The sequence below is a fragment of the Sminthopsis crassicaudata genome, chromosome 2, assembly GCF_048593235.1.
Source record: "Sminthopsis crassicaudata isolate SCR6 chromosome 2, ASM4859323v1, whole genome shotgun sequence".
In the NCBI taxonomy this organism is placed as follows: Eukaryota; Metazoa; Chordata; class Mammalia; order Dasyuromorphia; family Dasyuridae; genus Sminthopsis; species Sminthopsis crassicaudata.
In genome coordinates this window covers 657,408,599-657,422,264 of record NC_133618.1, presented here as the reverse complement: position 1 = coordinate 657,422,264, position 13,666 = coordinate 657,408,599, and the positions used below count along the sequence as shown (strand labels likewise).

The window sequence follows — 13,666 nt, the reverse complement described above, 5'->3', positions numbered from 1 at the left end:
GCCTCGAACCCACATCTTGGCGCCTCCGCCCCACCGTGCTGCCCTCAGCGTCGGAACAGATACGTGCGAGAGAACTGGGGAGAGAAACGAGGGGCCGGGAAAGCCTCGGACGTGGCAACCAAGGATTTCAAGTGGGAGAGATGGGCCGGGGGACTCCGGGGCGGGGCAGGGAGGGGGCAGGGAGGGGGCCGGGGGGTGTGTGTGAAATCTCCTCGGAGACGCAGAAGCCGGGCTGGAAAGGAGGCAAGCGCCGTTGTGGCCCTTTGTGTTTTACCCTAGAGGCCCAAGGGAGTCGTGGGAAGGGGCCAAGCCAGAGGGGGACTTGTTTCCTTAGCAACCAATCGGTTAACAAACATAGGCATTTCGCTGGGCCCCGAGGCGGGCCGTACAGAGCCAACGCCTGTTCCCGAGGGTCTTCTATTTTAACGGAGGAATAGAGCCTTTCTACATGCAAACGGCTGTGTACAAGCAGGAGAGAGAATTGGAGGTAACTGGCGGGAGGCCCTGACCCTGGGGATCCGGGAAGCTCCTTGTAGAAGGAGGGAGCAGAAGCTGGGACTGAAGGGAGCGCGCAGACAGAGCAGGGAGAGTTTTCCAGACCTGAGGGACAACCAAAGAAAACGCTTGGGGTTAGGAGATGGGGCTTCTTATGAGAAGAACCGCAATGCTGATATCACTGCATCAAAGAGTATATTTGAAAAGACTAGAAAGGTGAAGGATGAAGCAGGTGATGAAGGACTTTGTACACGGGGTGGGGGGGGGGAGGAGTCTGTTTGATCCTAGAGGTGATAGGCAGTTACAGGAGTTTATTAGGAGAATGACACGATCACTTGCACTTCAAAAAAATCAGTCTGACCGTTGGAGAGGATGGACTAGAATAGAGGAAAGAACATTCTGGATGTGAAAAACGTTACCAAATGGGTCTGCCTTTGCATTTCTCAGATCTGAATGCTGCTGTAGTCACAACTTGCCTTTAAAATAAACTACTTGTCATTCCTTAAACTCAGACTTCACTTTACCTCTAACTTCTCCCACTTCCTCCCATTCCCCCCATTTCCTCCACTGGATGAATAATTTCTGAATAACTCCATCCTCTGAGTCTCACTTGGAGCCTTATTGCATCTCTCTATTTCGTTTCTAGATAATTGTACAAGGAGTTGCTTCTACCTCTTTATGCCTTCCACTTAGCAGGGTGCCTTTACGTAGAAGGGTTCAAGGTGAGCATTTGTTGAACAAATAAACAGGGTGAGGACTGTGCTTTTTTTTTCTAGAAACAAGACTTTTATTACATTGGATAGGATTGCCACTAATCTAAGACTAAGGAAAGGATTGAGCAGAATTTTGTTCTTTGGGAAAGAAGATTCCCAGGTGTGAGTAGTTCAAAGAGAAGATTCCCAGTGAATCCTCATGGGAAAAGTCATAATTTAATTTATGCAGGACATACATAGAATTATCAAAAACAGCATCAGTAAAGTTACATGTGATTGGAATCAATCCATACCTTCGTTCAACACCTATCTTTTCTTCTCTCTGCTTTATTATTCTCTGGGCAGGTCCAGGTTCCTGCTAAAGGACTTGGTTCAGGTTTTCCCTTTTTCAGATTATCTAAGGCTTGAAAATTATGTTTCATCTCAAATCAAATTTCCCTTCTCTTAGTTTTTAATGAGCTTATATATGTAAGCTGCAATGATAGGGCTGTTATTTGTTATCTGTGTAGCCTTTGCACTTAATATAGGCCTTAATAAATGTTTGCTGAATTAATGTATTAATTGGTAGCTGTTTGGGCTTTATGATTAATTAATACTATGCTATAAATGACTGATAGGTATTTGCATTCTAAAAGAGTATGACCTTAATCCAAATGAATATTAACCAGTGGAAGGACTAGGAGAGTTATTGGGAGGAGACCTTCCCAATTGAAGCTGGCCCTTCTCTGGCCCAGTTTCCCCTTCACACTACAAAATAAAGAGGATCAATTAGTTAACTAATTCAAATATTAGAGCGGGAAGGCAATTTGGCAAAAACAGTCCCTGTCCTCAACTCACATTCTGATTGGGGATAGGGAAAGACAATATACAAACAACTGTACATACAAGAGGGGGGGGGGGTAAATTGAATCTCAGAATTAAGACAATGGTATTGAGGCTCCTTTTTGGAGCTTCCCCCCTCCCCTCCCAAAAAAGGCCTCAGAAGACATTTTTGGAGACCTATAACTATTCCACACCTTCCCTAATACGACCCTGGAAATCAGAAAAATGGACCACTAGATTCTGAGGGTGGATCCCCTTTCCCCTCCTGTTCTTTAACTCTGAGAGTATCACACTATATTTTCTCAGTCCTTTTTGGGGTACTTTTCTGTGTGTTCACATAGTTATGTTCTTTTGGTTCAATTTTTTTTTAAACTCTTTAAAAGACTTTATAAGAGTTATACTGTATTGTGTTGAATCCTTATAAACATTTTTTCCAAACCTGTGACTTAATTGGGTTTTTGGGAACTCCTTCCCATTATTCAGCCAGCCAATAAGTATTAAGTGCCAGGCTTTGTGTTAAATATAAGGAATACAAAAACCAGAAAAAGATAGTCCCTCTCTTGAGGATCTCACAGTCAAGTGGGGAAAATAACATGTAGACATATATGTACAAATATGTGTGTATATATACATACACACACATGCGCACACAGGTGTCAGTTGGAAATTCGATTCTGTAGGTTAAAAAGGGCTGGATAAGCAGATCTGAGAATGATCAACCTAGAGACGTGAATTGAAACCATAGGAGCTGATTAAGTCATCAAGTGGAATAGAACAATATAGAGGGAGAAGAGAAGGTGGGCCCAGACAGAGTCATTGTAGATAACTACCTTTGGGTCACATAACCTGGACCATTTTTGCTCTGGAATCATGGCAACCTCCTTGTTTGCAGCCTTAGAATGTCTTCCTCATCACCTACCCCTCATTCCCATCTAATCATTCCCAAGCCCGTCAAGCCTGTCTTCACACATCTCTCTACTCAACCATCACCCTCACCTGGATGACTGCAGTATTCTTCTGACATCCTCACACACGTCCTTCCACTCCTCACAACTATCAGAGAGGAACTTACCCAAAGCTCAGGTATGAAGTGGTCACTGCTCTGCTCAAAAATCTTCAATAGCTGCTTCTTCCCTCTGGATTTCCACCCAAACTCAGGCTGGCATTTACAGCCCTTGCTTGTCTGGCTCCACTGTACTCTTCCAGATCTGTTCCATGTGACTCCATTCATTTTATGCTGCTGCCAAATGACCTTAATGCCTGAAATGTACTCAAGTAGCTAATGCCTCTAATATTTTAGCATAATCTAAAAATGATGGCTAGCATTTACATTTGTTATATCTATATGTATTTTTCTTCATATTAGCATATATATGTGTATGTATGTGTGTGTATGTGTGTATACTTTTTTTTTTAAATAAATTTTTGACAGAATATATGCCTGGATAATTTTTTACAACATTATCCCTTGCACTCACTTCTGTTCCAATTTTTCCCTTCCCTCCCTCCACCCTCTCCCCTAGATGGCAGGCAGTCTTATACATGTTAAATATGTTATATTATATCCTAGATACAATATGATATATTGTAGAACCGAACAGTTCTCTTGTTACACAGGAAGAATTGGATTCAGAAGGTAAAAATAACTTGGGAAGAAAAACAAAAATGCAAACAGTTCACACTCATTTCCCATGTTCCTTCTCTGGGTTTAGCTGATTCTGTCCATCATTGATTAACTAGAAGTGAATCTTCTCTTTGTCAAAGATATCCACTTCCATCAGAATACATCCTCATATAGTATCGTCGTTGAAGTGTATAATGATCTCCTGGTTCTGCTCATTTCACTCAGCATCAGTTCATGTAAGTCTCTCCAAGCCTCTCTGTATTCCTCCTGCTGGTCATTTCTCACAGAACAATAATATTCCATAACATTCATATACCACAATTTACCCAACCATTCTCCAATTGATGGGCATCCATTCATTTTCCAGTTTCTAGCCGTGTGTGTATACTTATATATGCAGTGATTTAAGGTTTGCAAAATACACATACATATCTCATTTTATCTTGAGTCAGGAAAGCAGATGCTATTATCTCAGTTTTGTAGATGGGGAATCTGAGGCAGAGAGTTTAAATACTTTCTCAGCTAGTAAGGTCTCTGAGGCAGTTTTCCTGGTTCCAGCTCAGCATTCTCCACTATTATCTCCTGCCTACTTTTATATCCAAGTGTATCTGAAAATGTTTTGTAGAGTTGCCTATGGAACTAGGGAGTTGTGGGTTGCCTAGTGGCACAAAGCCTATATTAGCTCTGGAGTCATAAAGGACTCCTCTTGTTCAGTTCTCTCATTTTACAGTTGAAAAGATAGGGAAATTGAGGCTCAGAGGTTGGTACTTTTCCAGGTTCACATGGGTTGAGTTGATTCTCTGCCTTGACTGGCTCTCCATCCAGTATGCCAAACCACATTTCCATTTTTCATTGCATTACCATGATTTACTTAGCCTTTCAATGGCCAGATATTTAGTTTGGTTTATATTTTTTTGCTGTTACAAATAGTGTGTTTTTGTAGGCATAGGTCTTTTTCCCCGTCAACTTCCTTGGGGCACATGTACTCCTGGTGGTAGGACTACTGAGCACACAAGTCTATCACTTTCTAGAATGATTGAACCCATTCAAAGCACTACCAGCACGAAACCTGTGTGCCTCTTGGTTGGTTGTCATCACTGAATTGTCAGCTTTTATTGCCTTTGCCAGTTTGACATCAGGTTATCAGATCTTTTGAACATTTTTTATGTGTTTTGTCAATTTTTGTTTCTTTTAAGAATTGCCTTTTCAGTGCTCTAATTCACTATTGATTTAAGAAGTACAAATTAAAATGACTGAGGTACCATTTCGCCTATCATTAGTTATTGTGACAGAAAAGGAAAATAATAAATGTTTATTTATTTATTTATTTTTTATAAGATTATCCCTTGTATTCATTTTTCCAAATTATCCCCCCCTCCCTCCACTCCCTCCCCCCCGGTGACAGGCAATCCCATACATTTTACATGTGTTACATTAAAACCTAGATACAATATATGTGTGTAAATACCATTTTCTTGTTGCATGTTAAGTATTGGATTCCGAAGGTATAAGTAACCTGAGTAGATAGACAGTAGTGCTAACAATTTACATTCAATTCCCAATGTTCCTTCTCTGGGTGTAGTTGTTTCTGTCCATCATTGATCAACTGGAAGTGAGTTGGATCTTCTTTATGTTGAAGATATCCACTTCTATCAGAATACCTCTTCATACAGCATTGAAGTGTACAGCGATCTTCTGGTTCTATTCATTTCCCTCAGCATCAGTTGATGTAAGTCTCTCCAAGCCTCTCTGTATTCCTCCTGCTGGTCATTTCTTGCAGAGCAATAATATTCCATAATATTCATATATCACAATTTACCCAACCATTCTCCAATTGATGGACATCCATTCATCTTCCAGTTTCTAGCTACAACAAAAAGAGCTGCCACAAACATTTTGGCACATACAGGTCCCTTTCAGCTCTTTAGTAATTCTTTGGGATATAAGCCCAATAGCAGCAATGCTGGATCAAAGGGTATGCACAGTTTGATAACTTTTTGGGCATAGTTCCAAATTGCTCTTCAGAATGGTTGGATTCTTTCACAACTCCACCAACAATGTATCAGTGTCCCAGTTTTCCCACATCCCCTCCAACATTCATCGTTATTTGTTCCTGTCATCTTAGCCAATCTGACAGGTGTGTAATGATATCTCAGAGTTATCTTAATTTGCATTTCTCTGATCAGTAGTGATTTGGAACACTTTCATATGAGTGGATATAGTTTCAATTTCATCATCTGAGAATTGTCTGTTCATATCCTTTGACCATTTATCAATTGGAGAATGGTTTGATTTCTTATAAATTAGGGTCAGTTCTCTATATATTTTGGAAATGAGACCTTGTCAGAACCTTTAACTTTAAAAATATTTTCCCAATTTTTTACTTCTCTTCTAATCTTGTTTGCATTAGTATTGTTTATACAGAAACTTTTTAGTTTGATGTAATCAAAATCTTCTATTTTGTGATCAATAATGATCTCTAGTTCTCCTCTTGTCATAAATTCCTTCCTCCTCCACAGGTCTGAGAGGTAGACTATTTTCTGTTTCTCTAATCTATTTATTATCTCATTCTTTATGCCTAAATCATGGACCCATTTTGATCTTATCTTGGTATATGGTGTTAAGTGTGGTTCCATATCTAATTTCTGCCATACTAATTTCCAGTTTTCCCAACAGTTTTTTCCAAATAATGAATTTTTATCCCTAATGTTGGTATCTTTGGGTTTGTCAAAGATTAGATTGCTATAGATGTACCCTTTTTTTGTCCTTTGTATCTAATCTGTTCCACTGATCTACCGGTCTATTTCTTAGCCAATATCAAATGGTTTTGGTGACTGCTACTATATAATATAGCTTTAGATCAGGTACACTTAGACCATCTTCCTCTGACTTTTTTTTCATTAATTCCCTTGCAATTCTTGACCTTTTAGAAAATAATAAATGTTAAGGGAATGTGGAAAAATTGGGACACCGATGCACTGTTGGTGGAGTTGTAAACTGATGCAACCTTTCTGGAGAGCAATTTGGACTATCAAATGCTGCATACCCTTTGAGCCAGCAATACCACTTCAATTAATAGGTCTCTTATCTCAGAGATTAAAAAGTGGCAGGGGAGGTAAGACCTATTTGTATAAAAATATAGCAGCTGTTTTTGTGTTGACAAAGAACTGGAAATTGAGGGGAAGCCCATCACTTGGGGAATCCTGCTGAAGAAGTTGCGCTGTATGTTTACAATGGAATATAAATGGTTAGCAGGCAGATTTCAGAAAAACCTGGAAAGCAAATGAGCAAAACCAAGAGGACATTGTATACAGCAATACTACTAAAGACTGATCAATGTGAATACATTACCTATTTTCAGGAATATAGTGATTCAAGACAATTCCAAAGGACTCATGATGAAAAAATGCTGTCCATCTCCAGAGAAAGAACTGAAGAGTTTAAATTCAAATTGAAGCAAACTATTTTTCACGTTTTGTATTTTTTCTCAATTTTTTCCCTTTGGGTCTGTGTCTTCTTTCATGTGACTAATATGGTAATATGTTTTGTATAGTCAGACATTTTAAAATGTCTAAATGAATGTTTAAAAAATGAATGTTAAAAATTATCTTTAGCTAGTCCTTTTCAGGATTTATGAGGTGCTCTTCTCCTCATAGTGTCTTCGCTTTAATGATGTCTTTCTCTTTAATATAGCTAACTGATTAGTCTGCTAAACTTCTTTATGGATTTTGCTGCCAGTCAATGGCATACTGACATCTAAGTGGCATTTATAACAATATAGTCCTTTAATGACTTCATCCAAACCTCTGTCCTTGCTTAACCCTATTGCTCTCCATCTGTTTCATGTTTACCACTCCTGGTGCCTATTTCACCTCTTCATTTTGTCTGTAATCTCTTCTCCTAAATAAAGGTACCTTTTGGCAAAATATATATATTTGCATGTATCTGGGGGAAAGTATTTATTAAAAAAGGATTGCCTTTTCATTGATTTCAACCTTAGTGCTCTTTCCACTATTTCACATTACCCCTTAACTAATGGAAGTTTTGAAGACCCAATTCCATTCTTGTGCCCATGGAATGACAAACCAACCACTGGAGATCCCTGGAAAAGAATTGCTTTGGGACAGGCATGGTGCAGATTAGTGACTAAACAAAAATGATCATTTGACTTGGCTTCGGCTTCTGGGCATATTGGTGCAAGTCCACAAATCTTTGCCCTAAATATTCCAGAGAGAAAGTAAATGATATCCCTTGAGTCATTCCACCATGAGGTAATGGTTTATTTATTTTTTCCTTTGGCCAAAGTTTCCTGTTGATTATTATTGAATTAGGCTTGTAGTGGGTTAATATTTTGTTCCAGGTCTAAATAGGTAATGAATTCCCAAAGATGGGAAGCTGGAAATATTTGTGATGCAAAATATGTAAATATCTGCTATTTGTAGAAGAAATCTGAGATCCTCCCTTGTATTTGTGGGGAAAGGGAACTTCCCAAGAATGGAACTTCTTTCTACCTGCGGCCTGAGGCCATTACAGTGTTCGAAAGTTAGAGTGACAATCCATAAATGGAAAATTGACCAACAATTTTTTTTGAGCATCTACAATCTGCCTCATAAACATTGGATTTGAGACAAAAATAAGAGACAATAATTTGGTTGGTTGCTAGATTCTGAAACGGGACCTGGGTTCAAATTCTGGCTCTTAGTCACCCTGTACATTGGTTTCTTCATCTATAAAAAGAGGGGATCAGATTAGATTAGCTCTTGAGGTACCATTTAGCTCTAGATCTAGAATTCCAGGAAGTCCGTATTTTTGGACCTGTTTTTTTTATCTGACAAGAAGAGTTGGTCCTTTAGTTCTCAGTTTATGATCTGCAGCTCCTGAGAAATCAAGTTCAAGCTGCTTCTTTGGGCTTCCTCCCAGGAAGGTGTGGCCAAGGGGCTTCCAGGTAGGAGAGACGTCAGGGGCCCCTGGTTGGCTGCTGTGTCTGGGGAGCTTAATGGCTGCAGAAGTACAGGGAATGGGCCAGGCCTCCAAGTCTCCTCCCTGGGACATACTGTGACTCCATGAAGGGTCTGGGTAGGATGGGACCATCTCTGCCCTAGAATCTTGGCAGCCTCCTGCTGTGCAGCCTTAGAAGTTTCCTCCATGTTCCTGCCCTTCATGCCCCAAGCTGATCCATTACTCACCTTCAGCCTCTCCTCCCCTCATCTGAATTACTGCAATATCCTTCCAACCGACACCCCTCCTTCCAGTCTCTTCCTCACAACGGTCAAAGTGATTTTCCCAAAGCTCAGGTATGAAGTGGTGACTGCCCTGCTCAACAATCTTCAATGAGTTTCTTTCCCTCTGGGCTTCCATAGGAACTCAGGCTGATGTTTACATCTGTGCTTGTCTGGTTCCACTGTACCCTTCTGGATCTATTCCACGTGACTCCTCTTCATTCTCTGCTGCTGCCAAATGGCCTAGTTAGGTTACCCACTCTCTGCCTCAGTGCCCACCCTTCAGATTGGAAACCTTTCTTGGAGGACACCGAGGGAGCAGAACAAAAGTTGATGGTAATGTGGAAAGTCAAACTGAGTGGAAATCGAGAATTTATGCAAAGATTTTGGTGAAAGGCCGAAACCCATTGCTAGTACTCTTTTCTCAAATCATCATGTGTTTACTGATCAACCTGTCATGGGAGGCAGCTAGGTGCTATAGTGGGTAGAGCACTGGGTAGTGCCCCTGGGCAAGCTATTTAACTTCTGTTTACCTCAATTTCCTTAACTGCAAAAAAGGGATACTACCTGTCAGGTTGTGGTGAGAATCAAATGAATTTTTTCTCTAGTATTCCCCTCCTCCCAATTACATGAATATTTTCAACATTAATTTTTGTGAGATTTTGAGTTCCAATTTTTTTTTTCTCTTGCCCCTTTCCCCCAAGATAGCAGGTGATCTGTTAGATGTTATGCATGTACAGTTATTTTAAACATTTCCACACTAGTCTTGTTGTGAAAGAAGAATCAGAACAAAAGGGAAAAAACAAAACCCACCAACAATAGTGTAAATTGTGTGCTTTGATCTGCATTTAGGCTCCACAGTTCTCCCTCTGGGTGCAGTGCAGATGGCATTTCCCATCATAATGGCTATTGGAATTGTCTTGGATCACGGTTGAGGTGAAATAATATTTGTAAAGCACACTGTAGTCACGCCACAAACGTTAGCTGTCATCGATAGTAAGGCAATTCTAGTAGAATGCACACCTTTTAAGGATGGGGCCATCTTGTGTTTTTGTGTACCGGGCCCTTAGCAGTGTCTGAACCTAGAATTTCACTGGTTTAGGGAACTCCCTGCTGAGGGCATTCTCTTTACAGGCAGGTCACATTTTCTTTTCAGCCCCAAATTTGGGAGTTGGCCAGGCCAGTGAGAGGTGTAGTGACCGCCCAATGTCACACACCTAAAGCCAGGTCTTCCAGTCTCGGAAGCCCCTTCTCTATCTACTCTACTACACTGTCCCTCCTCGTGGGGGTTGAGAATTAACAACTTGTCAGCAGTGGAGCTGCCATTAAAATTCAGGTTCCACTCTTCTACGGATCCTCCTCCACTTTAGAAACGCCCCAGGCCCGGGCCTCAACTGATAACTCTCAGATAATCCTGATTCTTTTTCCCTCCCTAAAGCAGTCCCACCGTCACAGGCCTGAGAGCTGGAAGCGCCCCTCTCCCTCGTGTGTGTGTGTGGGGGGGGGGCGGGAGGGGGGGGCCTGGCTGGGGGCAGAGGCCTGGCTGCCACAGCCGCCCCTAGCAGGCTGCAGGTGCCTCCGAGCCCCAGCACGAAGCTGCGTGGCCGGCAGGGGGCGACCGATCCCTTACAATGAGCCGACTTCTCCCAGTTTTCTTTCTGGGATGCGTGAACTGCAAAAGCAAAGGAGCTCCCTGGGGCGGGGGAGGTCCCTGCATCGGGCCTCCCAGCCCTCCTGTCCCATCCAGGCCCAGGCTCCACTCCTGGCTGGGAGTCAATGTGTGGAGAGGAAAAGTCAAAACAAGGGCCAGAAGCGCCTGCTCAGCCTGGGACTCCCTCCTCACTCCAGTCCACTTAGGAAAAGGGGGACCGGGGACTTATTTTTTCTTTTCATTTCCTTTTTTTTTTTTTTTTTTTTAAATAAGTCCAATTGCTCCCTTTTGTTCTTTTACATCACTGTATTTTCCTCTCAATATTTCCCCTCCCTCCTCCAGAGTCATCCCATAAAACAATATTTATAAAAACAAGGATAACATCAGCATAACCAATGGGCACAAATAGAAAAGCGAATGTTGTAAAAACCACAAGAAAAGGCAGGGCGCCAAAGAAATACTGGAAAAGTCTGAAAACGCGCGCAATGTGTCACACTTGGGGAGCTCCCTGCAAATGGGTGGGAAGGGGCTGTCTTCTTGGCAGATGGGGCAGGTCCACACATGTACATTGCACATGGCTCCAGACTGTTTTTTAACGTCTCTTTCTTCTTTGAAAAATAGAATAAGTATTAAGCACCTACTAAGTGCTAAAATAGGTTTACATTGCCTTTTCTTGGCTGTGCATTAGTTCTTGTAGAGCTCTCCTGTTTTTCTGTGTCATCTTTTCTTACAGTATGGTAACACTTCATTACATTCATGGACCACAATTCATTTAGCTATTCCCAGATCGGGGGTGAACACTTTGTTTCCAATTCTCTGCTATTATAAAAGTGCTACAAAGTAGTAAAGGGGCTTTCTTATTCTCAGTGGCCTCCTTGGTGTGTAAAACCAGTAATGTATTGCAATATCTGAGTCAAAGAAGGGGGGCATTTTACCCACTTTATTTGTATAATTCGAAGTTGTTTTTCAAAATAGTTGTCATTATTTGCAGTTCCACCAACAATGTACTTGCACGCCTGCCTTCCCACAACATCTCTGACACTATTCGCACCTTTTTGTCATCTCTGCCAGTTTGCAGAATGTGAAAGCAAAAGTCGCTTTGCTTTGCATTTCTCTTCTTTTTGTACAATTGGAGCATTCTTTCATATGGTTGTTAATAGTTTCCAATTCTGCTTTTGAGAACTAATTATTTATATCCATTGACCATATACCTATTGGGAAAAGGTCTTAGATTTTATTTGCATACAGCACATACATGTTAATATATATTATATATGTGTGCTAATTTTTTCAGAGTATTTTATTTTTCCAATTACATGTAAAGGTAGTTTGTAAGATTCATTTCTGTAAGATTTTGTGTTCCAATTATTTCCTTCCTCTCTCTCTTTCTTCCTCTTCCTGCTCCCCTCATAGTAAGCAATCTGATAATAGGTTATACATGTAAATTAGGACTTCCTTTAAACATATTTCCATATCTATCATGTTGTGCAAGAAAAATCAAACCAAAAGGGGAAAAAAAAGCATACAAATAAACAAAGGTGAAAATACTATACTTTGACCCATATTCAATCTCCATAGTTCTCTTTGGATGTGGATGACATTTTCTATGACAAGTCTATTGGAATTATTTTGGATCACTTAATTGCTGGAAAGAGCTAAGTCTACCATAATTGATCATCACATAACGTAATTTTGCTTTAATGTGTACAATGTTCTCCCGGTTCTGTTCTATGTATGCTAATTTGATAAAAAAAATTTCCCCCCATTTGATCATTTTTTTTCTTATCCTAGATTCATTGATTTCATCTGTGTAGAAACTTTTCAGGTTCATGTAATAAAAGTAATCCATTATATTTTTGGTAATTGCCTCTATTTCTCATTTAGTCAAGAATATATCTCTTTCTTTAGAGCAATTTGGAACTATGCCCAAAGGGCTATCAAACTGTGCATACCCTTTAATCCAGCAGTCTCTCTACTAGGTCTATATTCCAAAGAGATCATAAAAAAGGAAAAGGACTCACATGTGCAAAAATATTTGTGGTGGCCTTTTTTGTAGTGGCTAGAAACTGGAAACTGAATGGATGCCCATCAGTTGGAGAATGGCTGAGTAAGTTATGGTATATGTATGTTATGGAATATTATTGTTCTGTAAGAAATGACCAGCAGAAGGAATACAGAAAGGCCTGGAGAGACTTACATGAACTGATGCTAAGTGAAGTGAGTAGAACCAGGAGAACAATGTACACAGCAACAACATTATATGATGATCGATTCTGATGGATGTGGCACTTCTCAACAATGAGATAATTCAAGCGTTCCAATGGTCTTATGATGAAGAGAGCTATCTTCACTCCTAGAGAGGACTATGGGGACTGAATGTGAATCACAACATAGTATTTTCACTTTCTGTTGTTTGCTTTTTGTTTTAATTTTTTTTCTCCTTTTTTGATCAGATTTTTCTTGTGCAGCAAGATAAATGTGGAAATACGTACAGAAGAATTGCATATGTTTAACATATATTGGATTACTTGTCATCTGGGAGGGGTGAGGGGAAAGGGGGGAAATTTGGAACACAAGGTTTTGCAAGAGTCAATGTTGAAAAATTATCTATGCATATGTTTTGAAAATAAAAAGCTTTAATTTAAAAAAAAAAAAAAGAATATATCTCCTATCCAGAGCTATGAGAGGTCTATAAACGGTTTCTCTTCTTTTTTGAAATCATCTTTAATGTTAGTGATGAGGTTTAGATTTAGGAAACCAAAATGAAATTAGGGTTTCTGGTAGTCAGGGAGTTAAATGATAAGATCTAGTGGCTGGTTAGGGGTTCAGGGAACCAAATGGAGAGGTTTGGCTCCCCTGCAACCCCTTGGGATTTGGCACAAGGATAGGAAGTTTTGGGGACTTCCTTTTAGCAGTATGGAGGTTCTCTGTAAAAGAATTTATAGACCCAAAAACCTAGATTGATAAAAGGGTTTATTATGGGGATTGGAAGTACGTTTAGAAATCCTGACAGAGAGCCACAAAGTTTGGCTAGAGAAATAGGTGAGGGTAAGGAGAGGTTGGTACTAGAAAGACTATTCCAGTGGAAAGAGGCTCTTTGGCATTCCAAGCATGGTATAGCTGGCATGTTTGGAATCTCTGC

At 40.3% G+C, this 13,666-nt stretch overlaps 1 long non-coding RNA gene across 1 annotated transcript; it reads left to right on the top strand.

Moving 5' to 3' along the window:
- Positions 1 to 279: 279 nt before the first annotated feature.
- Positions 280 to 3,464, top strand: LOC141558945 (uncharacterized). Its single transcript, XR_012487186.1, has 3 exons — positions 280 to 487; positions 1,142 to 1,217; positions 2,923 to 3,464. It is a non-coding gene; the product is annotated as an uncharacterized LOC141558945 (long non-coding RNA).
- The last annotated feature ends 10,202 nt before the right edge of the window (positions 3,465 to 13,666 follow it).